Source organism: Oenanthe melanoleuca, chromosome 1A (assembly GCF_029582105.1).
Source record: "Oenanthe melanoleuca isolate GR-GAL-2019-014 chromosome 1A, OMel1.0, whole genome shotgun sequence".
Taxonomy (NCBI): domain Eukaryota; kingdom Metazoa; phylum Chordata; class Aves; order Passeriformes; family Muscicapidae; genus Oenanthe; species Oenanthe melanoleuca.
Window position 1 is genome coordinate 16,349,460 of NC_079334.1, and position 26,130 is coordinate 16,375,589.

A 26,130-nucleotide genomic window follows, 5' to 3' on the forward strand; every position below is an offset into this window, starting at 1 on the left:
GCCAATTGAGACTTCAGTTAGAATAAATGTTATAAATACTCTGATAAAATAATTGACTAAAAAGATAAAAGAGGCGGTTTTGATTACAAGTAGAAAATTGTAAAATATAAGGTATAGGAATGTCAGGAGTGCTGTGCTTAAAATATGCAGCAGTAACCTCGCCAAGAAGCTACTGGATGTCGTAGGTTTTTTGTTCAAGAAACTCTGGAGACCATAATGCAGACCAGGTATGCTGCTTGGAAACCCCTACCCTTCCCAACTTGATTGGAATATCAAGGATTCCAATCAGTAGAGCTCAGTAGAGATGCCCTATTGTCTTAGGGTAGGAATATTGATGAAGTTATTTAACTAGCAAAACCAGTTAGGGTTAAGGTTAAATTTAAGAGCAGGCATATAATGCATAAAATGTAAAAGAACTTATGTAATGATGACTCAGCAGAAAAAGTATATCAAATTGATGGATTTTGTTTACTAAACAGAACGTTCTTGGAGGAGTAATTCCCTGTGTTCCTGGCACTGAAATAAAGAAGTCTCTGCTTACTCAAAATTTGCAGAAAAGCTACACTGTGAAAATGCAGTGTCTGTAAAAGAGACAGAGAAGTCCTGCAAATTTATCCCAATAAAGCGAGAGAGTGCACTGGGCCATACCCCTGTGTGTTTTCTCTCAAGGTTTTGGAGGGTGCAGCCTCCTTCTATCCTGAACTCCTAACCGCAGGTTGCCTTGTTCCTTTCCCCATTGGCTGAGGTAATAGGAAGGCACAGACTTCCTGAGCCGCCTACTACATAATCCCTCATGAACATGCTTGGTCATTTTCCCCTACAGTTCAGTTCAGGCTTTCTGAGCTCTGCAATAGATTTTGTGCAGACCTTTTCTCCTATTACTCTAAAGCTCAGAAAATCAAACTGCCTGGGTCCAACTCCCTGGGTTCTGTAACTTTCTCTGCTTGATGTTCATAGAGGCATGAAGACCCATTTCCCCTAAATACCTACAGCCATTCTTTCGGAACCTGACTGGTTCTTTCAATCATTCCTGAAGATAATATCACCCTATTTCTCCTATCATTAGTGAAGAGCCCCACCTATTGAGTTGTTTGTGAAGATATTAACATATATTTTTCCTATCAAAATTGATTATTCAAAATTAATGTTGGATAAGTTTCTTTCATGCCATTTGGTCATACAACTGGAGAATAATAAAAATTCACAGGAGTTATCCCTGTGCATCCTGCACCATCATAAAGTAATGCCTGTTTCTTAAAACTACATTGGTGTTAAGGAATTCTATTCCTGCATTTTGGTGACAACTCAGCAATGCTGAAATCAAACATCCTGAGGGTGTGAAGAACAATGTTTTCTGGCCTATAAACTGGCACGGGTGAGGATGCAGCAGACAAATTTCCTTATAAAGCAACCAAAAGTGGTACTGATACTTGCACGAAAGGCAAGGACAAAATACCTTTCAACTAGTTTAGTCAAAATGATATGTTTATTTCAGCACTGGGCGGACACAGGGATCGCTCCCAAAGGCGTGTGTGCCCTTCCACAGCTTTTGGTGCTCTATTTATTCCCTAAAGTCATGCATATTCTAAGATGCCTGTACATATTTATTACCTGTCACCGCCCATTTTCCCCACTAAGTATTGAAACCGGTTGCATACTCATTGTGATTGCACAGTCCTCCCTCTTTATTGGGTCGGTGCTTCTTTAAATCAGTTGGTGGGTGTCAGGCCTCCAAGTAACTTTTTACCTCTGTCCTGTTACTATGACTGCCTAACCTGCTGATCCCTCCATTCTGGTTTTTATTAGTTTTGGTGTCAAAATTTATGATGTATAGGTCTCCCCTGGCTGACTCCGAGTGTTTTTTAATGTATATTGATTTCGCTTAAATGCTTCCATATGTGTATTGGTCCTATTTTAGCTGTTTCTGAATGTTATTGTATGTAAGCAATCAATCTTTGTCAACTTCTAATCCTTCTACTAAACTATCTACCTTTACGGGTTACATTCCTAACCTCTAGCTTCTAAGCTGTCTAAGACATCCCATAACTTGTTTCCCAAACATCTAATTCTCTAGGCTTTAACAGAATACTATGGTTCAATACTATAGATAGGGTTCTAAAGTTGGTGGGCTGACACAGCTGGCCTAGAAACATTTGACTGGCAGTCAGTAACATAGAAAAGCCTGGTCCCCTTCTGTTGTTTTTTTAAGAAATTTTCTATCACAATTTTGAAGTGTTAGAAAGCAGGCATTCTTTATTGCATCACTGGGCACTTGGCAGCATATTTCCTCTAACTGGGTGTGTCATGACACTTTACAACAAAGCATTTATTCCATCATGCTGATCTCTGGATTACAGTGTACTTCCTGGCTAAGACATAAACATCACTTTTCCTAGAACTAATTTCCATGCATCTACCTCTTCTGGAAGTCTTCTTATGGTTGAAGCAGGCATGAACTGTTGACCATAGGGTTGAAACCACCTAAGACCCCCAAAATCCCACAACCCACTTCTAGAGATCTAGATTGACTGGGGAACTTTGGCAATCATCCAACTGTATGAATATATCAAGAGCAAGTGCTGGATTCATCACCTGGGATAGAGTAATCGTGGTTATATGTGTAAATTTGGGACTGTAAGGAGTTAAAAAGCATAGGTGCCTATCTGAAACACTGTTAAGGCTAGAGAAGGATTTGCAATAAGATAAACACAGAAAGAAGGAATTTGCAACAGGAAGGCTCCCATTCCAGGCCTGGTGGAGACTTTATCTGGTTAGCACATCCTGGTTAATGCATCCGGACAAAAATTTCTGCTGTGGCAAGCTGTGTGAAAGGAAGCAAGTGCTCATACACATATCACTGGTCAAACAAAGATCACCCCATATTATGGACAGACAGTACCTGCAACCAACAAAAGCCCCTCAAAACTTTGGAGGAAGCATTCTCAGAAAGAGGACCTTGCCTACCCTCTCTTTTTCATGCCATGAAGGCACACCCGACCTCACTTCACATGTAAATTAGGAACAGACCTCCATCAATACTCATAACTTGGACTGTATAAAGGTGGTACCACCTAAAGAATGTGTATCACCACTGAGAAGCCCAGGCTGAGGGAGGACCAATGAGACACCCCTGAATCCATGGATGGTGGATCTGCTTGATATATCTCTCTCTCTCTCTCTCTCTCTCTCTCTCTCCCCCTCTCTCTTCTGTGTTTTCTAATTCTTTTTCTATCTCTCTACCTCATGTTTGTTGTTAAATAAAATCCATATAGTTGACTCCAGCATATGGTCTCATTTGCACACTAAGTCAGGCAGAGGCATCTCTCACTAGTAACAGGGATGCAAGGCTGAAGAACAGGCCCATGAAAAGAGATCTGAGGCTTTGGAATGATGGCAGGTTGGGTATGAGTCAAGAGTGTTCCTGGGCAGCCAAAAGGCCCAACCACGGCCTGGGGTGGATATCAACCACAGCACTTTGAGCTATTTGAAGGAGGTGATTTTCCTGCTCTTCTCTATACTGCTGCTACCTTGCCTCTGTAGGGAGAGCCATGTGTGAGTTTCAGGCACCTCAGTATTAGGAATGATATCAAATTACTAGAGAGTGACCAGAAGAGTGACCAAGATGGTGAATAGCCTCAACTGTAACCTTTATAAAGAGTGGCAGGGGCCAGTTGATTTTTTCAGCTTGGAGAAGAGAAGACTGAGGTGTGTCCCCATTGCAGCCTACAACTTCCTTGAGGGGGATGTCATTTTGTATTTTTGCTGCTTAAAGAATCATTATCAAAGTTATTAGTAAAGGAGGTTTTAATATATATTTGTGAAGGCGTGGCTTAACAGAGTTCAGTGACAAAGTTTACTACCACATACAATAAAGCATATAAAGAAAAACTGGATCAGAATATATTTAAAATAATTTTCACAGACTCTGGGTTACAAAAGGACCTAGGCCCCCTTGTCAGCTTTCAGTGATGATCCTCCAAGTATCAGAGTGTGAGAGTTGGCAGGCTCTTAGAGGTGTCCCACCAGGACTAAGAGGCTGGGGCATGCAGCCTGCTGACTTCCAGGAGAACTCTAAGGGTCTCACTTAAGACTGCTGCTTACAGGATTGCAAAATGCTTGGCTTCAGTCATCTGTCAATCTCCAGGACCATTCAGGCAAGTAATGTTCCTAGGTTGTCAGGACTGATTATCTCTTGTCCTTTGTTAAACAGCAGAAGCTTCTGCTAAGGACACTGCCTGCCCACCTTAGTCATGTATGAGTTTCTGATAAGATTGAGGGTGCTTCATTGCCTAAGTCATTCCTCAAGGCCTAGTCCTAAAGAGAATTCTTGAGATTCTAGAGCAACCTGAGAAGGAGAGGAATGCACCCCCAAAGGGAGCAGTGGAGGAGGGGGTGCTGATCTTCTCTCTCTGGTGACCAGTAATAGGAAATGGATTGAAGCTGTGTGAGGGGAAGTCCAGACTAGACATTAGGAAAAAGTTCTTCACTGAGAGGATGGTCAGTCAGGAGCAAGCTTTCCAAGAAATTGTGGCTCCAAGCCTGTCTGAATTCAAGGAGCGTCTGAACAACATTCTTTGTCATATGGTTTGGCTGTAGAAAGTCCTGCATTGAGCAGAGAATTGGACTTGATGATCCTTATGAGTCCCTTGCAACTCGAGATATACTATGATTCTGTGTTCTGGAAATCAGTTGCTACAGAGTTGAATATCCTTCTCAACATGCCAAACAGGTTTTAAACTTGTTTCTGAATTAAAACAAATTCAATATCATGCTACATTTCTAATTACTCTTGCACACATACCCACACCCTCACAGGCACTTCACTGCTTCCCATCACAGCAGATATATCAGGAGTCTGTTGCAGCAGATGCACTTGGGATGCCCATTGTGTACTAGTTTACTTGTTGTCCAAGGTTTTAATGGTTTCCTTGCCAGTGAGTGCCTGATCTTTTGGGGATCCTTGAGCTTTGCATTCTCCAGATTCCAAGCTGTAAGAGCATGCCTCCCAGCCTAGTGCTGTTGATGTGGCACCCCTGCCCCTTCCTCCACTGTCAGGCACAGCCTCTCCTTGGTAAAGTATGTATACTTGCATAGTATCCTGTGAGGTGTGACCAGCACTCAGTGAGTCAAGTTATCTGTCCCCCAGGCTGAATTTTTCTCACCTTTTGTAAATATAACTGATGTTGTCAGATAACTTTTACAGTAGAAGCTGCTTAATGAAGAACAGGGGGTTTTGATTAAATTATAGATTCACCCAAATCACTCAAGCATTGTGTAAGATCACATCCCCTAAAAAATATGGATTAGGTAGGCAGAGACTATGCATTAGATGGGTTCTCATGAATTTTACTTGGTAAAAGAGGTAACTTTTTGTCCCTCCATGTGCTTGCTTTGTTGAAACCTATACCTTGTGCTCTTCAGGAATCAGGTGTAGTGGGCCCTGGTGTGTGCAGTGGCTGTGGACTGTGAACTGTGGACAGGAGAGCACTCTGAAAAAGTAAGGGAGTCCATGACACATAACCACCATGAATTAATTATAGGAAAGTGGTGTCAAGATGCTCTGCTTGAAGGCTGATGCAGTCCAGCAGTTATATGCATTGCAGTGCATTGGGCCAAATTGCCAAGGTAACAGTGTTGGAAACACTAGGCTGAGAAGGACCATCAGGAGTAGCAAAATTAAGGCAAATTAGAAAGGATTACTAGGGGAGTGTTTGGTTTATTGGGAGGAATCTGGGCAGAGACAAGCAGGTGTGTGCAGGGACAGTGAAAAGAACAAATGAATAATTAGATATGAGGTAAAAACCAAAGATGAAGCGCGGAAAATAGACTTCACAACCTGTAAAGTTGTGGAGTAGGTACATATTTTATTCAGCGCTGGACGCAGTGGGAGAGCATCCTCCCAAATCCTGCATACCTTACATGCTTCTAACCTTCTATTTATCTAGGAAGTACATGCATATTCTAAATCGCCTATACATATTGATTATCTGCCCCGCCTGTTTCCCCGCTTCGTATGGAAATTAGCTGCATATTCATTGCCGCTGCATAGTTTATTGAGTCGGTGGTCTTCAAATGAGTCTGTGGGCGGAAAATGATGAAGTAAAAGTCTTCCTCACTAGTTGAACTCTTCACCTTGTCTTCTTTCCACGCATGCGCTTTCAGTCTCTTGGTTGCGATATTTTGCAGACTTTGCACTTTTACGAAGAGGGACCCCTTTCCTTATACGTCAGGGGTCTCTTATCGTGCATTCCTTTCCTTATAAGCACACAGTAACTGATACGATATGTTCTACTCTTCATTCTATTTAACCCTTAAATCCCCTGTTTCAAAGAAGGGTGGTATCTTGGCACTGGGATTGGGAGTGATTATCAATGGTGGCATTTTAAAATGGAGATACTATGGCATAAACATGTTCTGGTTTCAATATCCATTCTGTCTTGGGTTCACATGCAGTCCATGTAATGTCTTGTTCATGTGTTTCAGCTCATCTACCTGCTTAGATTCCATTTATAATTGCTCTACATTACATTGATGTTTGACAAGATTCAGTCTGAATAAACTGCTCAGGTCACTATGATTTGTAGTCCATACAAAGTTAATTTTATTCCAATTAAAACCCACCATCAGTAACAGTATTGTTCCCTGCATCTTGAAACACAAAAAACATTACTGATCCATTGCACTGACTTTCCATAATTCTCAGAATAATGAAGGCACACATGAATTCTCAGAATAATGAAGCTCCCAGGCATAGTCCCACACTTGTTATTCCCATGATCTTTCCTAATAATAGGTGGAAAATCTGTTTTCACTGAAAGAAACCATGTTTCGCTTGTTACGGAGATGCTGTCAAACAGGACCCATTTTTTATTACCTAGATCCGCATCACCACCCTACTTGGATCCATCCCCTGGCCCTTGCTGAGACACCCTGAGGCTGTGTCCAACCCAGCTGCCAGCCCTGCCGCACTGGCCATGGCAAAAGCAGACGCTTGGGAAGGCATCCAGTTGAGGTTCAACTCAGCGTTGTCCCCACACCCAGTTACACACTCCTTCCTTTTTGACAGCAGATTATCACACCCACGCAGTTGCACATCAAAAAATTCAATGCTGTAGTAATTAGAAGCTGGGGTCACTGTGAACTGATGGTTGTCAGCAGGCACAGGGTATTCACATTTGTGAACTGAGACTGGATCATGCACACCAAGCCCTGTCCTTGACTCCTCGCCAATATTTCTAAGTTCTCCCCTTGCAGTGAATTACATGACTATCCAAGGGATATAAATCAGCAGAATATTTTTAGTATTTTGCCCATTTTAACTGTGGTGCAAGTGCTCATTTTTCATTATGGCATTTCATTGATTTTATATGACAGGTGACCCATCCTATTTATAGTCACAGCAAGACCTTCACCTTTATCCTGAAAGCTGTTCTGTCAAAAACTTCAAACACAAAGCTGCATATATACATATTCAAATGGCACCTCCACTTCTGTCAGCGATTGAAGAGATGGGGTCTCCATGGTTTGCATGCATTAAGCCAGCTTTTTGATTCTACACATCAGTATAGATACCTTTTCAGCTACAGCTAAAAATAGCAAGAATCACAATATTTAAGTGACTAAGTAACATTGCTTATTCATAGCTTTGCACAAACTCACTCAGGCACCAATGGTCTTGAGTGATTTCTCTCAAACAAGGCATACAAGCACACTGTTATCTTTTACATTTGTCCTTCAGGGTTCTGCCTTCTGCCAAGGTTTATGGCCTACTGTGGTTAACAAGTCCACATAGGTTATGAGCTGAGCAGTACTTTCAGTCCTGCTCCCCAGCTGTATTCCCATACACTTCCATAATTTCTACTCTTGCATTTTCCCATTTTATTTTGCCTCTCTGACCATTCCTGATGCAACTCAGTTATCCAGGTTAAAATATCTCACTCTGAAGGAGTTTCTAGTGAAGTTAAGTGCATAATGAACAGCATCTGCATTGCAGAAAAGGATCTTGAAGAACTAAATCCCTGATGCCAATCAACCTGAGTTTATTAAAACTGTCAGGATCAAGGATAATTATAATCTCAGCTCTTCCCACTCTTGCTAACAGTCTTTGTGCCAACTCTGTAACAGTTTTCCTCTATTACTTATGCAGTCAGGATGGCTGAAGGTCAACCCTTGCAACTGTTGCTTCATCCTCAGACCTTGGAGGCTGGTCATGGTCAGTAACCCTTGAAGCAAAGGCCTCAAAAGCTAAATCAGTAATTTGTAGAGTTGCACGTGTGGGGTGTATTTCCGGTCTCCAGTTTCCTGTTTTCTTAATCTTCATGTTTCTGTTGGGCACCGATGTTTGGTTTTACTGACTGAATCACACGCCTCAGGCTGGCAGTCTCCCTAACAAACATATTCACTATTCATTCAGTTTCCTAGTCCTGTTTCTCTGATGAGCTTTCACATCTGATCCATAAATGGTTCCTAGACTGATTCATCCAATTATCAGTCGCTTTACAGGGATCCTTACTGGAATAATCTTCCCATTTCCTATCTCTCCACCGCATTTTGACTCAAGCAAATATCCAGAATCATAATCCCTGCCCTCAGTAATCTGAATCTCAAACCACTCATCCTTTTATCGCCCTATGACCTCTAAAATCACCATCAGGCCTGCATTCTGGGATTATCTGCCCAGAAGTTCATCCCCATGGATGTTCACAGCTGCACATCCAATGCACTTAACACTGAACTTCCAGCAGTCAGCCACATTTTGCTTGTGCTGAAATTATAAATTTGTGCTCCAAAGCCTTCTACCCACATGACATTATTTTACAGTGGTTGTGCATTCGTGTTTTGGTCCTTCCAAAAAAGGAAAGGGCATGAAATCATAACCTGAACAGAATAAAATTTAAACTCATACCAGTAATATGCCATAATGAGACAGACATTAAGGAAAAGCAGTTGAAAAAAAAAAAAGGTATTGCATGCATTTATTGTATTACCATTAATAAATAAAGTGAACTTTGAAGGTTGAGTATGCTAAGACTGTTAGAACTCTACACCCCGATAAAACTACCAAGATACAATATATTAAAGTACATCAAGCGACATCAGAGAAAACATGAGCCATGCTGCCAGGGCATTGCATCTCAATAGATGTAAAACCCATGGAGTCACAAATGGAAATGCAGTCAGGACACTATATTTTGATGGTGTAGCCTTGAAGCAGTATGGAACTAAACTGCAGCCTCCTGCCTCTGTACCAGCAAAAACAAGTCCAGTTTACTTGGACTTGCTGGTATTTGCCCACAGTTGCTTTGTCTGAGCTTGTTTTGGCCTGCAAGGGGCTCAGCATTTGTTTGTTTAGCTGTAACAGCAGCTGCCTACCAATCAGATTACATATAGTATTATCTTAGTGGTTTTGACATTAGTTAACTTTGTGCAATTATACACTCTACTGTTACAGAATTTTTTTATGCAACTATGGTTATTGCAAATAAGTTCTTATTCTGTGTCTGTGACCTAGAATAAATTGCCTAGAAGAGTAGGAGTGCAGGATGATAGCAGGAGGCCTTGAAAGCTCAGGCACATGATGATACCAGAGACCCCAAGGTCATAAACATAGTACCAGTCTCAGTTACCGGTCACTAAAGGAATGTAGCCTTGGGAGCTGGATAAAACCAGTTTTCAGGGAAGGAAAAAAAGAGAGAGAACAATGAGCAAGTGTCTAACATAATATAAACTAAATCACAGACAGTGAATTTTTCTGTCATAAGGAATTGTGAAGCAATAAAGAGGAAGATGTGGTACATGTTACAAAATATGTAAAAATAAATCCAAGCACAGACCCTAGAGTGAGGAAGTTTCCATCAGCATCAAATTTCTCCCAGCGAAGAACAAGGCACATCAACAAATCTCCTATTTCACGGTCAACCTGTGGGGCCAGAGGAGTACTGGGAGAGTGATTCTAACACCAGAGAACAGGGACAGCTAACTAGGAAGTTTCCATACAGCTCTTTTAACTGTGAATTAATGTGGCTTTTTCTGTAAAAATTATATTATTTAAACAATTCATGTTGCTACCATTGTCACCAGACTGACAGCAATGCTTTGCTGTTAAGACATGAGTTATACAAACAATAAATTGTACTAGTAGAACATACTACTTTCGTTTACAAAAATGGTATGTGTTGCAGCCCATTGCCAAAGAAAACCAAAACCCTGTAATTCAAACATTGCACAAGGGACCTGTAGCATGACTATATGTAGGATCTGTTGAGGATATGTATGACTGGTATCAGAAATGGAACCATCTTAAATGTACACCTAAGACTGCAACAACAATAAAGCCCACATACCACAAGCAGAGTAACAATTATAACTAATTATAACTAATATCATAATGAATACAGATGGCACAGGCACCATTGTCTCAGAATCAGGTGTGCAGAATCAATCACTACCATTATATAATCATGCTGTCTTTTTCAGTTTTGCCTTAGTAGGGGCAAATACACCTCTGAGGTTTGTGTTGTCTCTCATTACTTCCACTTGAAGCCTGTTGTAATATGAATGCAACCATTTGGGCCAAGAGATGAATTTTCAGGTGTATTTTTTTGTTCAGGCAATACAAATCTAAGAAACTTTTTCCTCTCAATCAATCTCATAAGCTGTGCCTTGAAGGGGATTTCAGGATCTCTGACCATATATACCCAGAATATTTGTTTTGTCTAAACATTTCCAAACATGAACTGTATCACCTGATTTGCAGCTAATTGGTTTTCTGGGGGTTCTGGATGGGACCAGTTTGCCTTTCTGATATTTATTTTTGTGGCAAGACTATTGCCTTTGGCAATGTGGTTGGAATGATGGATAAGAAGGATGTGTTGAACCTGGCATTTTTAGTCTTGCAGCTTGAAAAGCTGCCAACTTCAATTGTCTTACAGCCTCTTCCTTCCTTGGATCTGTCACAAAATAGTGGTTTTGCTTGCTTAAAGAATCACCATCAAAGGTTTTGGTGAAAACAGATTTCAATATGAATTTGCAAAAGCACAACCAAGTTTGATGGCAAAGTTCACCCTATTACTTGTTACAAGCATACATATCAACAAAAAGCAACATAGAACCAATTTAGAGTGATTTATATGGAGGGCTGGGATGTAATGGGGTAAGGCAGAAAATGGTAAGGTGGCCATCTCTAAACTCCTCAAAGAGGAGCCTGGGTGCAGCTGGATACAGACTTAGGCTTGGACTTGGTCACTGTTTTAAATCTAAAGATTTAGCAGCCCTTAAATGTTAACCAATAATCAGTTACAATCATGACAAATGAACACTTATGGATTCAAGATAATAACACATATGCTGTACTTGCTATAGAATGTTCAAGTCAATACACACATACACACACAAAGATGTATATATGCACAAAGGCACACCTATTAAAAATTCCCTCAAGAATGAGTGAAATACCCACATCTAATGCCTCTTGTGTTTCTCATGGCAGGGGCTGAGCCTCGAGTAGCTGGGATATTAGCCCAGGTCTCGTTATCAGCCAAAGGTCCTCCAAGTTTCACAAACTTGGGAGCTCCACACTCTGGGAGGTCCCACTCAGAGGGAGATGCTGCTGCAGCCCACTGCAGGTCAGAAGAGCTCAAAGGATCTTACTTAGGAATGCTGTTTATAGGGTCGTGAGATAGTTGGCTTCAGTCACCAGTAAATTCTCTGTCTGCAATCCAGGACTGGCAATTACTGAAATTTTCAAAATTCCAGCAAGGATAGTACTATTCCGCTCTGGCTACAATTCAGATAAGAGATGTTTCCATGCTGTCAGGGGATGACAGATTATTTCCACTCTTGTCTCCCACTTGACCAGGCAGCAGCAGTTCCTGGTAGGGTCAGTGCTGCCCCCACCTCAACCTTTCAGGAGTTCCCAGGATGGTCAAGGGGTGCTGTGCTGCTCAGCTCTTACACAAAGGCCAAGGCTACAATTACTGAGACCATAGAGCACATGCAAGCAGGCCAGAGAAGAGGGGGTGAGAATGCACCTCCACAGGACCCCATTCCCACTCATTAAATGTAGCTGTTAGGGTTGAGCGATGGTCATGTGGTATTCTTGAGCCTAACGTGTGATTTAAAGATTGCATAATTAATCAATGTGTTTGATCATGAACACATGTGCAGTCTATTTTTCTGTCCGTGGGAAACACCATGTGTCTTTGATCACCAATTGCATTTACTCTTCCTAGGAACTGTATGATTATTAATGTAATAAGGATATTTTGATGTATTGCCAAGGCAGTTTCCAAAGTTAAGTCCACATCCCAAATCTGATTGCCATTTGGACTGAAGACGTTGTGAGCAAAGCACTCAATACAGGAGTGCACAGGTGACCACAGAGCCGGCCACCCTCACCATGGATAGGATCTGTGCAGTGTGCCATGCCAAGGTCAGTCCAATGACTAGACCCCTGTTTTTCAGTTATATTCAGGGGGGTGTTCCACCACACAGCTTCTGTTTCCTCTTGTTTGTTTCTAAATCTATTTATTATCACCCAAAACTTACACCTCATCTGCCCAAAGCTTTTATTTTCCTTATTCGATAAGCCACCCCTCAGTCTGTGTTGCTGCTAATATAGCAAAATGAGAATGAGTGGGTGCTTTTGTTTTAAACAGTACTGATTTAACTCACATTCGTGGTCTTACAGTATCAAACCCACAACCACTAAGAATACCTGTCATATTTCATTTGTCTTGGCCAGATCACATAGAGAGTCTGTGGTCTGGCCAAGATGACTTGGATGTGATAAGGGACTATCAGCTGAAGAGTGGTCATCATGACTCTTTTGACTGGGGAAACAAGTGGGTTCTGAATGTGCTTTTTACTCTTCGAGCTACTTCTGGATTTGGCAGTGACTGTAAACTCTTTTTTTTTTTTTTTTTTCATCCTGTCCAACCTTCCTGAACTACCTTTGTTGATACAGTCCTCCATGTGTCTCCCTCTGGAGATTTTATGGATCAAATACTTGTTCTTTATCTTCCTGCCATTCTCCACATCTTCAGTTCCGTCCTTCATTTTCCCAGTATGCTCACTGATGTTCTGGATCTCAGTAAAAATCTGGTCTGTATGCTGCCAACAGTCACAATTCTTTTAACCCTTCTGTTTCAACTGTTTCTGCTGGTGCTTTCAGACACATTTTGTATTCGCCCACCTTAGTGTTCCTACCAGAAATCTCTGTGTTAATCGACCCAGTGACTATAGAGAAATCAGCTTTTTTATGCTCTAAATTATCAGTCACTCTGTATGGTTGAAAGGTGAAACGTTCCTGCCTTTTCTTTCTTTTCCAGTGAGTCTAACCTTCCACAATGAAGTGGTGGAAAGATCTCTTCTTGGCTTCTCACTTTGGATTCTCTGTCAACTTACATGGCAGTTAATAAAACAAAACTCACTTCAAGACCCTGCAGATAAGGAAAGTGATTTTCATTTCATAAATCAACTGGCTCTGTTTACTCATATCTTCACCAGCAGAAGTATCAGCATGTGCATGTCCAGGCAATCTGGCCAGGACAGTTTGTGCACAATATGTTGGAGACAGGACATGCCAGTACTGAATCCTATGTACATTTTCTAAGTTCCTCTTCATTGCTAGAATCAAATTGCTTTTGGTTAGCCCTTGAGAGTCAACAGTTACTGTGATCTTGGTATTTAGTTTCACTGCACATGAGTCTCAGACAACACTGCTGGGTCATTGTTTTGCTTTTGTTTTCCTTTTCTAGTTCCATTCTGGCTCCCGCCCAGTTCCTTTATCCTTCTGTCACCTTATCTCATGGTTTCATTTTCTTGTTCTCTCGTCATTGAATGAAATCATTCACAGGTTGCACTGTGATCCAGGTGAACTTCTGACCTTAGATAACAATATATGCCATTATTTTAGTTCCTGTTCTACTGTTTCTTCTCATGTTTCCACTTGCCCAAGCACATTTCCACTCTCACTTCCAGAACAACCTGAGTTTTCATGACGCAAATGCCTGCATAAGTTCCAAATAAAAGTTTGGTGTTATTTGCAGATTAGGATTCCAAGTTGCTTTCTATTTGAATGCCATCAATCACTAGCATCGTGTATCTAAGTTAAATTCCTAGTTGTATTTGTCTATTCTGTTGTCAAACAAGTTCTAGCTGGACTCACCATAGGAACGCTTTTTGCTTCTGAGGTGCTGGTATGCTTTAGTCAAGATGCTTTCAGTATAGGTTAATGCACTGTTTTAAAAATTGCTAAGGCATATTCAATATTTGTGGACCTAGCAACCCAGGATTGTGTAGTGTCTTAAGAAGAGAAGATTATCAAATGCCCTTGTGAGAGTCCATCTCGTTTGCTCTGCCCAACGACCCTTGCTTGAAGCCTAAGGAGGCCCTCAAACTGCAGTTTAAAGGCGCTGGCCAGGGATGGGAGGAACGCCAAGCCATTGTTCACAGGTGGTGCCCATCGGACTGGTTTCTCAGGAGACTGGTTTACGGATAGTCACGGTGCACTGAACTGTGTTTAGTCGACAAGGCTCCCACAGGTGCGAGAACAATGAACTGGTCAGAGATGGAGTGCCCTGTGTTTGTTTCATCGACAAGGACTCGCTTGGGCTTGTGGGTTTGTTCCCCCCACGGAACCCAAAGCGTCCCTGAAAGTTCTCACCTGTTTGGCCAGTCGCCCGACGCCTTGGAAAAGAGTATAATAGACACCCTCAAACTAAAGACCCCCGAGATCTCCCCGGACGGCAACGGACATCTATTGGCTGGTTCCACGAGGATCATCTGCCCATCTTGGTAGCCATAATCCCAACCCCTTTTCTCTCTCTCTGTCTCTCTCTCTCTTTTATTTCCTCTATTGCATTTGGTTGGCACTAAATAAAGGTGCATTTTTGCAAAAGTAAAGTAGTTTTGTCCCCTGCTGTGTCTTTTGTGCTTTGAGATCCCTAAAAGAACCTATCAGGACTCTGCATGTGGTGTGGACTCTGACAGCCCTAAAAGTAGTCTTATGGTTTTCTTGACTCACCTCTCTGGAGGATACATGTGTCATGCACAACACTGTGGAGAACTTGAGACCTTGCAGAGCGTTTTGTGACAAAACAAGAGCAGAGCCAAGCTAGTGACTGCCAGCTGCAACAGTCCCCGTGCAGCCCCAAATATGGGTTCTAACCAGCGTGCAAGAAGCTGAGTCCCACAGAGTCGAGATATTTATTTCATGTCTGCTCAGAGATGGGTGCAACATGGTAAATCCAAAGTTAGTGTCCACTCAGTAGTCCAGAAACCCATTTTTATACACTTCAGACTGTGAAAGAGAAACATTTCCCCTGCACACAACAGTCCAAACCCACATTCATTGTAAGCATATCTTCCTACCTTCGTGTAAAAGCACAGCACCATTTATTTTACCATGCATGATTTGCAGGGAGGGGGCTTATTTAAGTAACGGACACTACAACTTATGGATGTGTATTTTACTATGCAAATAACTAAATGTTAGCACAGAAGTTCAACCAAAATTTTTCTTTTGCCTTATCAACAGTTTGTTCCAGTGTTATCTCCTGGTTTGGCAGATTTATGGTGTCATCTTGTTCTCACTTCTCTGCAGTGGGGCCTTGATTCTTGGGTTCTGATGGTTATCTTGGAGAGATAGGCTTTATTACAACACCAGCCACCATTTGTTCAGCTCCTCTCCTGAGTTTCTATAATTTCACAAGAGTACCAGTGACAATATAGACTGATGGAAATATTTCATCCCAAAGCTGGACTGATAATGCCTTGCCTGTTCAGGGCTAGATTCAGAGGTAATTCTGAGATCTGTCCCTTTGCTGACAACAAACCATCTTTAAACACACTTCCTTTTCTACCTAAATCTAAACAGAATGCTGCCTTTCAAGGGCCAGTTTGCAGCCCTGTTTATTTACAAATTGTTCTCTTGAGAGAAGAGTCTGAGGTTGCCTGGAGTACCCCAGCTCTGAAGGGGTACCTTTGCCATTTAGCCATTGATTCAGACAGGCTAAGCTTGGCTGAAGCTTTACTACAGGATCAGCCTCTGGGATCTGTTGTAATTTAAATGTTGCTGTTAGTTTCCTTTCAGGTTTTTTGAATGGTTTGATTTCTCTGCATCTCCATTAATTTGAGGATTTTCTAGTACCATGAAAGTTTTTTTTACAAATCAGTTTAACTAATTCCCTGAAGTAATGAGTGGATTTTATGAAAGGGCCTCCTTTGGAAACTATATATTCTGTCAGGTACAGAAGGCAATAAACCTCCATGCTCTCCTTTTCTAGGAGAGTTTTCAATCTAGTTGGTTAGTGATATCAACAAAGAAATCAAATAGTTATTTCTCCTTGCTGTAGTTTGCAGGAGCCCTGAATGGGTGATGCAAAAGTAATGGTGAAGACTCTGGGTTTTGTGGTACTGAATTTTATTCTCCTTTGGCTCATTAAAGCTGTGGCTTTTCTGGTTAATTAAGCCTTAGGGCACTGGAGTTGTTTGTATTTGGTTTTTATTTTTCCTTTAGCATAGGTATTTAGTGCTGGTTTGTTTTGGGCTTTTTTTTTCCTGAGTGTAGGTATTTAGTGCTTGTTTGGAGGATTTTCAGGACTATTGGATTAACTCCTATCTGCTATGACCAGTACAACCAGCTTTCTGCTTCTGTAAATTCCCTGCACTTCTATGGGGTTTTAGAACCATGTGCACATATAGTATGTCATACACAACACTTAATGAGTTCTTTTATATATATTGACTAATCTTATGGTGTTTGTCACAGGTACTTTAACCACAAAGTACCTGCTTTAACCTCATAACTTGAACAGATTTAGGCACAAAATTCTGAGTAGATGAGCAAGTGAAGGTTTGTGTGGAGGGCATGGAAAGGCATTTTATATCTCTTGCTGTGAAAGATGTCTGCATGAGAGAACCCATGTGGTGGTGATTAAAATCTTTCTCTGTCCCTCTCTCTTTCTCCCCTGTTTCTCTCCCTATTTCTATCTCTCTCTCTCTGCCTCACATTTATTGTTAGGTAAAATTTGTACCATTGACTTTGGCATATGATCTTGTTTGCACCTTAATTCAGGCAGAGACATCTTTTAATTATTGGACCCTAACATTCCAGAAGTGAGATCTTATCATCATTAACGTGTTAACATCATTCTGGTGGATCCTAATACTCCTAATACAAATCCACTACTTCCAAGAAAATACTCTCATTCTCACAAATCTATTTCTTTTTTAAGCAGCAGCATAAATTCTGAGCTCCCTCTCCCTTTAACATCATCATTGTTCTAGTTTTCTAGACAGTGCAGTTCCTCTTCCAGGTACCACAAGTGCCTGGAGCTAGAAAAAGCTTCTAGCTTGCTGAAAGAGCTGTTAGCTGCTGATGGCTCTGCCCTGAGCAGCCTTTCAAAGGAATGATTCTCCCTTTTTTCCCAAGACAAGCAGCCATCTACTTCTCCTGACTCAGCCCAGGACCCGTGTTCTCTTCTGGCGCTGCCCCAAACACCATTTCCAAGTGAAGAGTCCCTTTCCGTTAAAGCAAGTGAACCTAAAAAGGCTCCATAAGAATCAATGTAAATAGCAGAAGGCAGCAGAGCAGGTCTGTCCAATCCCACACAAAGGACCTTGACTCCAGTTATGAAATGAGGAGCTAAAAGTGAGGTTAACCACATTAGTGTTCTGGGTGCACTAGCTTGCTCATCAAGCCTGTATCAGAGGGAACCCAGAGGTCTCAGCTGTGTGGCTGAAAACAGCACCCTATCAAACAGGAGCAGGAGAGTCAGTTACATGACTGAAGACACAGGTTGGGTGCTAGGAGGTAGTTCTACAAATCTAGCACACCTCTGAAGAATGTATACATAATTATACACTTTGGATCTGCCTCTCTCCCTAACTAATACCTGTTCACTGTTTGCTAGCTAGTCCTGCAGGCAGTATGATTACTGCTTATCTTTTGAGTCAGGGGATTCTTGAGTCAGTGGGCTGTGAGTCAGTGGTCAGCATCTCCCAACTGCTGGAATTACTTCTCCTTTTAGGATACTGGGTTTGAGTCAAAGGACTTAATTACGTAGTTCACATTCTTAATTTAAGATGTGCCTTGAAGTCTTGATCTATAGGCTGGCCTTCAAAGTCATTGTTCCTAGGGATGCTTTTGAATCCTTCACTGATTCTTTAGGTTATCTTGACCTTCTGGCATAACCCAGCAATTTTCCATCTACACTGAGCAGCAACCCTTAACATGTACAATCAGCAATGATTTTTTAGGAGCCCTGCAGCAAAACGTGTATACTTGTACATTCATGTTCCTGTATTTGATTCTGTCAAGTAAGACTCTGATTTTGACCATCATAGTTTGTGTGTCTCACTGGGAATTTGGACATTAAATCTGCAAGCTTGCTACCTATGACTCTGGAGATCCCAAGCATGTAGGTACCATTTAAATAAATTTTCTCAAACCACGTTTATTTTCAACTCTCTGAATGTCCAAGATCATCTGCTGGGGATGACAGGACTTCAGAAGATTTGCTGGGACCACTCTGTGTCAGAGGTGGCCCTTTGAGTGAGCTCATGTTTTCTGTAGTGCTAAAGACAGTGGTGGTCCTGACTGTGATCTCTCATGAGTGAAAAGCTGTTCTTTTGCCAGAATATAACCAGCTGGTTAAAGGACAACTAAGCTAACTAATACTTAAATGCTATCTCAAAGCACAGTGTAAGTCCCTTCTGCCTTGATGAATGAAAAGCAAAGTGGGGAGGTGAGGTCACACAGAGAAGTTCTGATTTACTTGCATCTCGTGGGAGCAAACTGACCAAATCCCATTGTTTTCCTGGATACGTATTATCAGTGAATGTATTTAGGGAGGCACTTCTATCAAAATAATACAGATCAGTAGCAGGACATTTTTCTCCTGCAAAGAGCATTTAGTCATATCAGGTGTAAAGGAGAAGCAGCTCAAGAATTTAAGCATAGATTAAGTACCTAATTATTCCATGGTAAACTATGTTTTCTCCTCTGTATATGTACTGATAGTTTTTTATTTTTAACCCTGTTAAATCAAATGTCATACAGTGCCAGAATGCCTATCACATACACTCAAATCACAGAACCACAAAGGGGGTTGGAAGGGACCTTTAAATATTGACTAGCCCAACCAAAATATGTATATAGCCAGTATTCTCACAGTCCTTTGCTCCTCATTTAACTAATAAACAAAATTACTAGCAGTGTACAGTCATGTTCTCTATGCCAAATGAAAAATCTTTCCCAAAAATGCTCACATTGAGCATTCCCAGTGTTTTCACATTGACAAAAGCACTGAATAAAAAGGAGATTAGTAGAACTTCCTTTTTCAAGGCTGAACTTTCAAAACATGGAAAAGCTGTAATATATTTCATGAATTTATAAAGGTTCATGCCTTAAGAGAATTAGTACCAGCAAGTCTAGTTATTTATATATCATTTTAAGGGGAGGAAATGTGCCATTCAATTCTATTAGATGTTTGACTTCTTGATAATTCCCAAAGATCTTCCACTTGGGTTACACAAATAACAAATTCAAGGATCTCCATCCCCCACACACTTTGATCACTTTCTGAAAGGGACAATAATCCTCAGGAAGGCACATGCCAGGCTCATCCATCCTGTTATCCACTGTGGCCCCACGAAGAAATCTGCTTCTCTCTACTCTCCGGTAAGAAGACTCAGCTCAGAAAGGGCTTGCTGGAAATCCCCTGAAAGTGCAGCTTCTTATTGCATCTTAGAGTGGGAATATAAAAAAGTTATACCGAGGGCTGCATTAGCACAATCTGCTGCAAATGCTTCACCCTGGTTGGACAAGATAGCAGCAGATCCTGACAGCAGATCCTGACAGCTGTTTTGGGACAAGTGGAACACAAGCTTCTGCACTGAGGATCAAGGCTCTGCCAGGTACAGCTGCAGTAGCAGAACCTCACAGACAGTCAGCATCTCAAGGTACCCCTCCTCCAAGGACAGGATCACTGTACAGGAATGGAGCAGATGGACACAGCACCAGCATCCTTCTGTCCCTCAGATCCCTACAGAGGTCAAGGGACTTGTCTAGAAAAGGGCTGAGTCTCTTTTTGCTGCCTAAAGTCTGTGGGGCCTTCCCCCATGGAGAACAGGTAAACAAGCACTCTCTGTGTGAGAAAGCTGTGATCACCCACCCAAAAACCACTTCATAAACTTCAGTAATCACCTCTGCCTGGGCTTGTACCTGGCTTTTCCCATTACATGGTCAGCCTGTTTCTGTAGCAGGATATGAGCCTACATCATGCCATGAGTTGTTCCCATTCAATTATTTCCAAGTTACTGACTCTTAAAAATTGTTTGGGATGACTCACCTCTGGAGCTGCCATTGATCAGTCTTCCCACCAAACTTCTCCTGTCATTCTTTTCCCTCATTCCTTGTTCCCCCAGGTCACCCATTCCTTTTCCTCTGCTTTAAGTACAGACAATGTATGTTGCTTCAGTGCATGGCAGAAATGCATCAGCAGGCAAGAACACATGAATTTTTGTTAGGAAAAATCAAGCAAACTTTTTTGTTGAATTTTCATCAGCAAAGCTCATTCTTGTTTATTATTTCTGAGGGAAAAGACTGGATGACCAGGGTGGAGTAGGTTTGGAAGGAAGGTCAGACAAACAGGTTTTCAGACGATTTAATTCTCTGATTTAATTTTCCTTGGCTTTAACAGTTTTGTTTGATGAGCTTAAAAAGTAAAGGGCAGGTAAGTATGTTCAGAAGGCAGGGAAGGAGAAGGAATATTTGGATTTGCCTGCGATTTGCAGCTCAATTTGTAAGCTAAACAATAAATGGTGTGTAAGAGGAATATTCAGGAGCTCTGATAAATTTGAGAACTCTAAACTGTTCTACAAGACAAAGAAGGTACTAGGGCTATCTGGAATCACCCTTAGGAAAACATGACACCTACAGCAACATCTGAAAGACTCTTAGTCTGCATCTGAAATAAACAAACTTACCTTGATTAGCAAGAATGCATGAAGACTCTTAGTTACCATCTTCTCCTGGGTGATCTACAGATAAACAGGATACTAAGGTTGTTGGAGTGTATAAAATAGAAGTTTCTCTGAGTCCCTCAGAAAGAACAAAGAATGCAGGAATTTAATTAAAGCCTTTAGAGAAATTAAAATATATTAAGCCACATAGACATGAAGTAGAAGTGTAAGCTTTAGTTTTAAGTAAGTAGGAATATACTTTAAGTGACTTAAGAGAGTAAAGCCCTAAAGCCTAGTTTAAAGTTCAGTAACTTAGCTTCAGACATAACAAAAACATAGCAGAGCATGCTTGCATTTCTAGATAAAACATTTAGAACCATTTATATGAATAGATAGAACTATATGTGTAAATTATGTGTAAGGACAAACATCACTTTTGTACTTTAGAATTAAGCTCTAATAGGTGTAGGAAGAATGTTTAGAATCGTGGTTTTAGCTAGATTGGCTGATTTATGAATAAAATCCCCTGTATTGGGGTGAGGGAACACAGAAGAAGAAGAGAAAAAGAAGAAATGCCAGGGAGCTGCTGTAGCTGCTGTTGCTGCTGCTGCTTCTGCTCAAGACTCTATGCCAGAAAGCTTTCAGAATGGATTTTAATATTGTGAACTCTTTGCCTTCGAGACTGATGTATTCCTGCAATTAACAACTCTGCAGCAACCAACAGCTGCTCTTGTCTCTTTGAAGACCTAGGGCCATGAAAAACTCAAGGGTAAAGAAAGCCCCATCCTGCTAGGGAAAAATCAACCATTCTCATTGCCGAAGTGGAAAGTGCCTCTACAGTGTGGGTGTGAGGCTGCAAGAAACATTGCTTGGATTCCTGTCTTCTTCAGGACTGGGTGTGCAGAACTCTGGATCCTGATCAGCATTGCTACATACAAGTGTCCTATTATCATTGGAAGGAAAAAAACTGCTGGCATCCTTTCTACAACAGATATATATACACACTACATGGTAACAATAATAAAAGCAGGGCACAGCTATTACAAAATAAAGAGAAATATGAAGAAAAGCTGGAGACAATTATGCATAGTTCATATAGGTTTTCTGAAGTGGCATCAGTACCCTGGCAGGATGACCCTTTTATTACTATAGCTGAGGCTTCTTATTTTCTGTCAATACAGCTGTGTTGGAGTCAGTGAGTCAGGGGATTCTCTGAATCCTTCAGGGAGGAATCAAGGTGCAGGGATTGAATTAAAGCCTTGAAGTATATTAAGACATTCACACATAAAGTAGACGTTTAAGTAGAAGTAAGTTAGTAAGTTTTAGATTGAGCTCTAATGCTTTTAGTGAGTGAAAGGTCTGGATTCCACAGTAGCAGTGCGAGTTCTAGAAGGTTGAAAACATACTGATATCTTCAGCAAGAGGCTCCAGGCCCTCAGCTGTAGACAGGACTTAGTCATAACAGAGCTGTAGTAAGAATGTTGCTTACATTTTTAAAATAGAACAAGATAGGTCGTATGCCTAGTTTACACGTAACCTAGCGTGCTAAGAAATCAGGATTCTAATAGGTTAAGGAATGGTGGTCCGAGCACGCATCTTAGCTTGTTGGAAAAATCCTATGTAAGAGTTAGTATTGGGGAGAGTTAGTGCCTTTTGCCTTTCTTGCCTTTCGCCTTTCTTGCGTTTCTGCTTTGCTGCCATTGCTTTTCTAGTCGTCAAAACCCGAGAAGAAGATAGGAGCTGCTGCACCAACATCGGTCCCACCAAGACCTTGGGGAACAGCTTCTGCTTCTACTTGGGACTGTAAACTAAACTTAGTAAGGACTCTGATGTCTGTGACAGTGCCTTTGCGACTGATGTGCTTCTGCAATAAATAACCTTTTTTAGCAACTATTAGCTGCTTACTTGTTTAGAAGATTACCCTACGAAGTTGGTGCCTTGAGCACCAGAAGAGGTCGTAACCTCACACAGCTGTGTCGAACAAAATAAATAAAAGCACCCAGGTGATGAATACTGCTCTGGGTCAGAGGAAAGGAATGTAGGCCTAGCCTTTGGTTTTATCTTTGCAACATAATTAGCTGACAACAACCATGTCCAGGAGTGACAACTGTAATAGAAAGGCTACAATTGGTGTGAATGGAATATTAGTGGGAATGTCCTGTGCACCCATCAGGGAGAAGAGCCTGAGTTAACAGCACCCAACTAGCAGCTCATCAAGAACCATCCAGTTTCGCAGGAGGAACATGGAGACAAAGAACTGTAATGACTCCTGACAATACCCAGATATTGTGAAGAAACAAAGTAAATATCCAAACCCTGCCCAAGGTCAACAACCTAGCAACCACCCAGGAGATGAGGAGTACTTGATACGTGGCATTGCTTGCCTTCCCTGTCACAAAATTGTGTCACAGTGCCTGCCTGGTGGTCACATACCTTGAACATCCATGGTATCTGGAATCTGGGTAAGCCTCCTTGGACACCACACACCTCTGGTGTATGTGTGGAGGACTGAAAGTAGGTTTTTTTCAGTTTGTTCCAAGCAAAGTCACTCCCATAAATTCTCACCGGGGTATTTCCTATGCAGTTCATGCAACGCTGCACTGGCATTTCCTGTGACCAAACCCTCTTAAGGTCAATCCAATCTTTTAACCATCTCCAGTTCAACTAACGTCAGAGGAACCCTTTTTCCATCCTCAGGAGACCATCATTACTCCTACAAATGAAGTTTTATATTTATGCCCCAAATATTAGTTTTAGCATTTTTTTGTGTCCTCGTTGTGCTTTTATTGTCCCAAATGAAGGATCATTACCCAGTGGGCAACTCAAATTCATACATCAAGGAGAAATATTTATATTTCTTTATTGTAGTTTGCACAAAGTAGGAAGGTGTGTGGTAACCCCCAAAAGGTTGGCTCCCCAGTCATTAAAACTTTACATTATTTATGCAATTTATGTAACAAACAATTCAGCAATAACTGATAACAAATTACATAGCTTTTCATTATTTAGCACTCAAACCTGTATTTGCTGTTTTGTGTCTCTTCTGATGCTGATTAGTCCAGGTGGATAGTTCTACCCCCCATTTACATTTTGAGGAGGTGGTGAATGGTCAGTGGTGCAATTCCCCTGCCATAACTATTTTCCCCCAGTCACTACTCAGTCCTGCTGACTTCACTACTGATGGCTCTCATCCAGACAGCCCATTCATCTCGGGATTGTGCTCCCTTTTCTTAAAAACAAAGGATTAGCCAAGCCTACCAGTTTCTGTAAATTTCACAATGCAGCTGCTTAATCCTAACTGCCTAGATATAGCTACTGATTAAAAACAAAAAAACCTGCAAAGTTTGGTTCAGATAGTGAGACTAGGTGACTTTTTCCATCATTATCTCTATGGTAAAACATTAAGGTTAAAAAACCCGAACCAACACATTTGGTAAGACACTGAAATCCTTTCTATTAAAAAAAAAGGAACAATAAAAGAACGCAAAGTCTCTTTTTACTTCCTTTTTCTTTCTTCTTTTTTTTTTTTTTAGTACAATGTTTTACACATTACACAAAACATTGATATTAAATTGATATTGTTATGACCTGTCATGGTTCTAAAATATTTCTAATAATTTGACAATCAGCCTTGTCAAAAGATTCATCTATTTATCCCTCTTTTTCACTGAAAACCACTGCAAGTTGATCTCTTATCAGGGACACTATTGATTTCCATGGTATTCAACATATCAAAATGTCAACATTTAATTTTTAAGAGGTTAAAATGGGTTAGGAAACCATCCTACTCTGCTGTGTACCAGAGTGGCATCTCTAAAACATACCCATGCAGGTTCATTTGTGTTGTGGGTAGAAAAGGAATAGGAGTACATCACGTCTGTAAAATGTTTGTAACAGTTCTAAGTGCTCACATCCACGCTTCTGATTTGCTCTTTAGATGATACTTGTAGAAATCTGCCAGGCTTGCTGAGTCAGGATTGATAATTGCCATGATTTGCCAGCCAAAATTCCCATGAAGAAGTGATAGGATGGTTGAGTGAAAACATGAGCTAAGCCATGCTTGTCTTGCACCTGGCTGGATCAAGGCTCAACAACAGAACATTGTCCATGAGAAAGCAGAGGCCTCACAGCCCAGTGTTGTCTCTGTGGAGCACAGAACAACAACAGTGTCTCTGTAGCAGCCTCATGCCCCTCATCCATGGGAGCCTTGTGATAACTGGTCCTTTGAGGATGTGAGGACTCTCTGGGGAAGGCCTTTGCTGCTGTTCTGGTTTGGCTTCTCTATAAGTCACACAACTCTGTCTGACCAAAGGTAACCAAAGACCCTCATGGTCTCTAATTCACATATTAAAAGTATCCCCACCAATATCAACACAAGAAAACAGCTGTTCCCAAATTGAATCCTGAATTTGCAGGATACAATATTCCTGAACCAATCTTATTTGACTACAGTAACATCTCCATTTTGCAAAAAGTATGAATTTTATATTTCAAATCCTCTACTTTGGGAGAACAAGAATATGTTCTTAGCCCAGCCCACCAGAAAAAACTATGGGCTGGCTGCTCTGTCCTTCCCAGAGCAGCAACATCTCTTTGTTAAGATCTGTACCTCCACCAAACTTGGAGTTTACCTGGGAACACCTGCACATAGCACTACACACTTGTATTTTGTAGATGTAGTGCATTTATCACTGGTAATCTAACAGGAATTCATAACCTGTTGCTTGAATACACTACACTTTTAGTTAGTCTGTGATCATGAAAGTTCTTATTGAACATGACCTATAGTGCTGAATTGGTTATAATCAGAAATTAAAACATGCCTCACCCTAGCCCCTCTGATCTCTGAGGACAAGTTTGAATGCAAGGGGGTTTATTTCCTGCCTAATTTCATTCACTTATCACAACATCTAACATCACCCAGTTTTGTATTTCAAATCTCTTTAAATTTGTACTTTAAATCTCTTTCATTGTGTTATCCCTTGCTGATTTATTCTACACCACAAAAAACCAGTATCTTCCATCCTTTCTATTTGTGGTTATCTGAATGAGGAAGATATTCTAGTAATGGAACTGGTCTGCTCTCAGGTTTGTGCTGCATATTAACTCTTACAATACAGGTCTGTAACCTAAATGTAGAGTCACAGAGCCTGCAAAGGGGGA

General features: G+C 41.1%; 1 long non-coding RNA gene across 1 annotated transcript in view; it reads left to right on the top strand.

The window, feature by feature from the left end:
* The first annotated feature begins 5 nt into the window (after nt 1–5).
* Nucleotides 6–26,130, top strand: part of LOC130248688 (uncharacterized) — a 31,655-nt gene continuing 5,530 nt past the window's right edge. The window contains exon 1 of the long non-coding RNA XR_008839680.1: nt 6–227. This is a non-coding gene — a long non-coding RNA (uncharacterized LOC130248688). The remainder of the gene's footprint in view (nt 228–26,130) is intronic.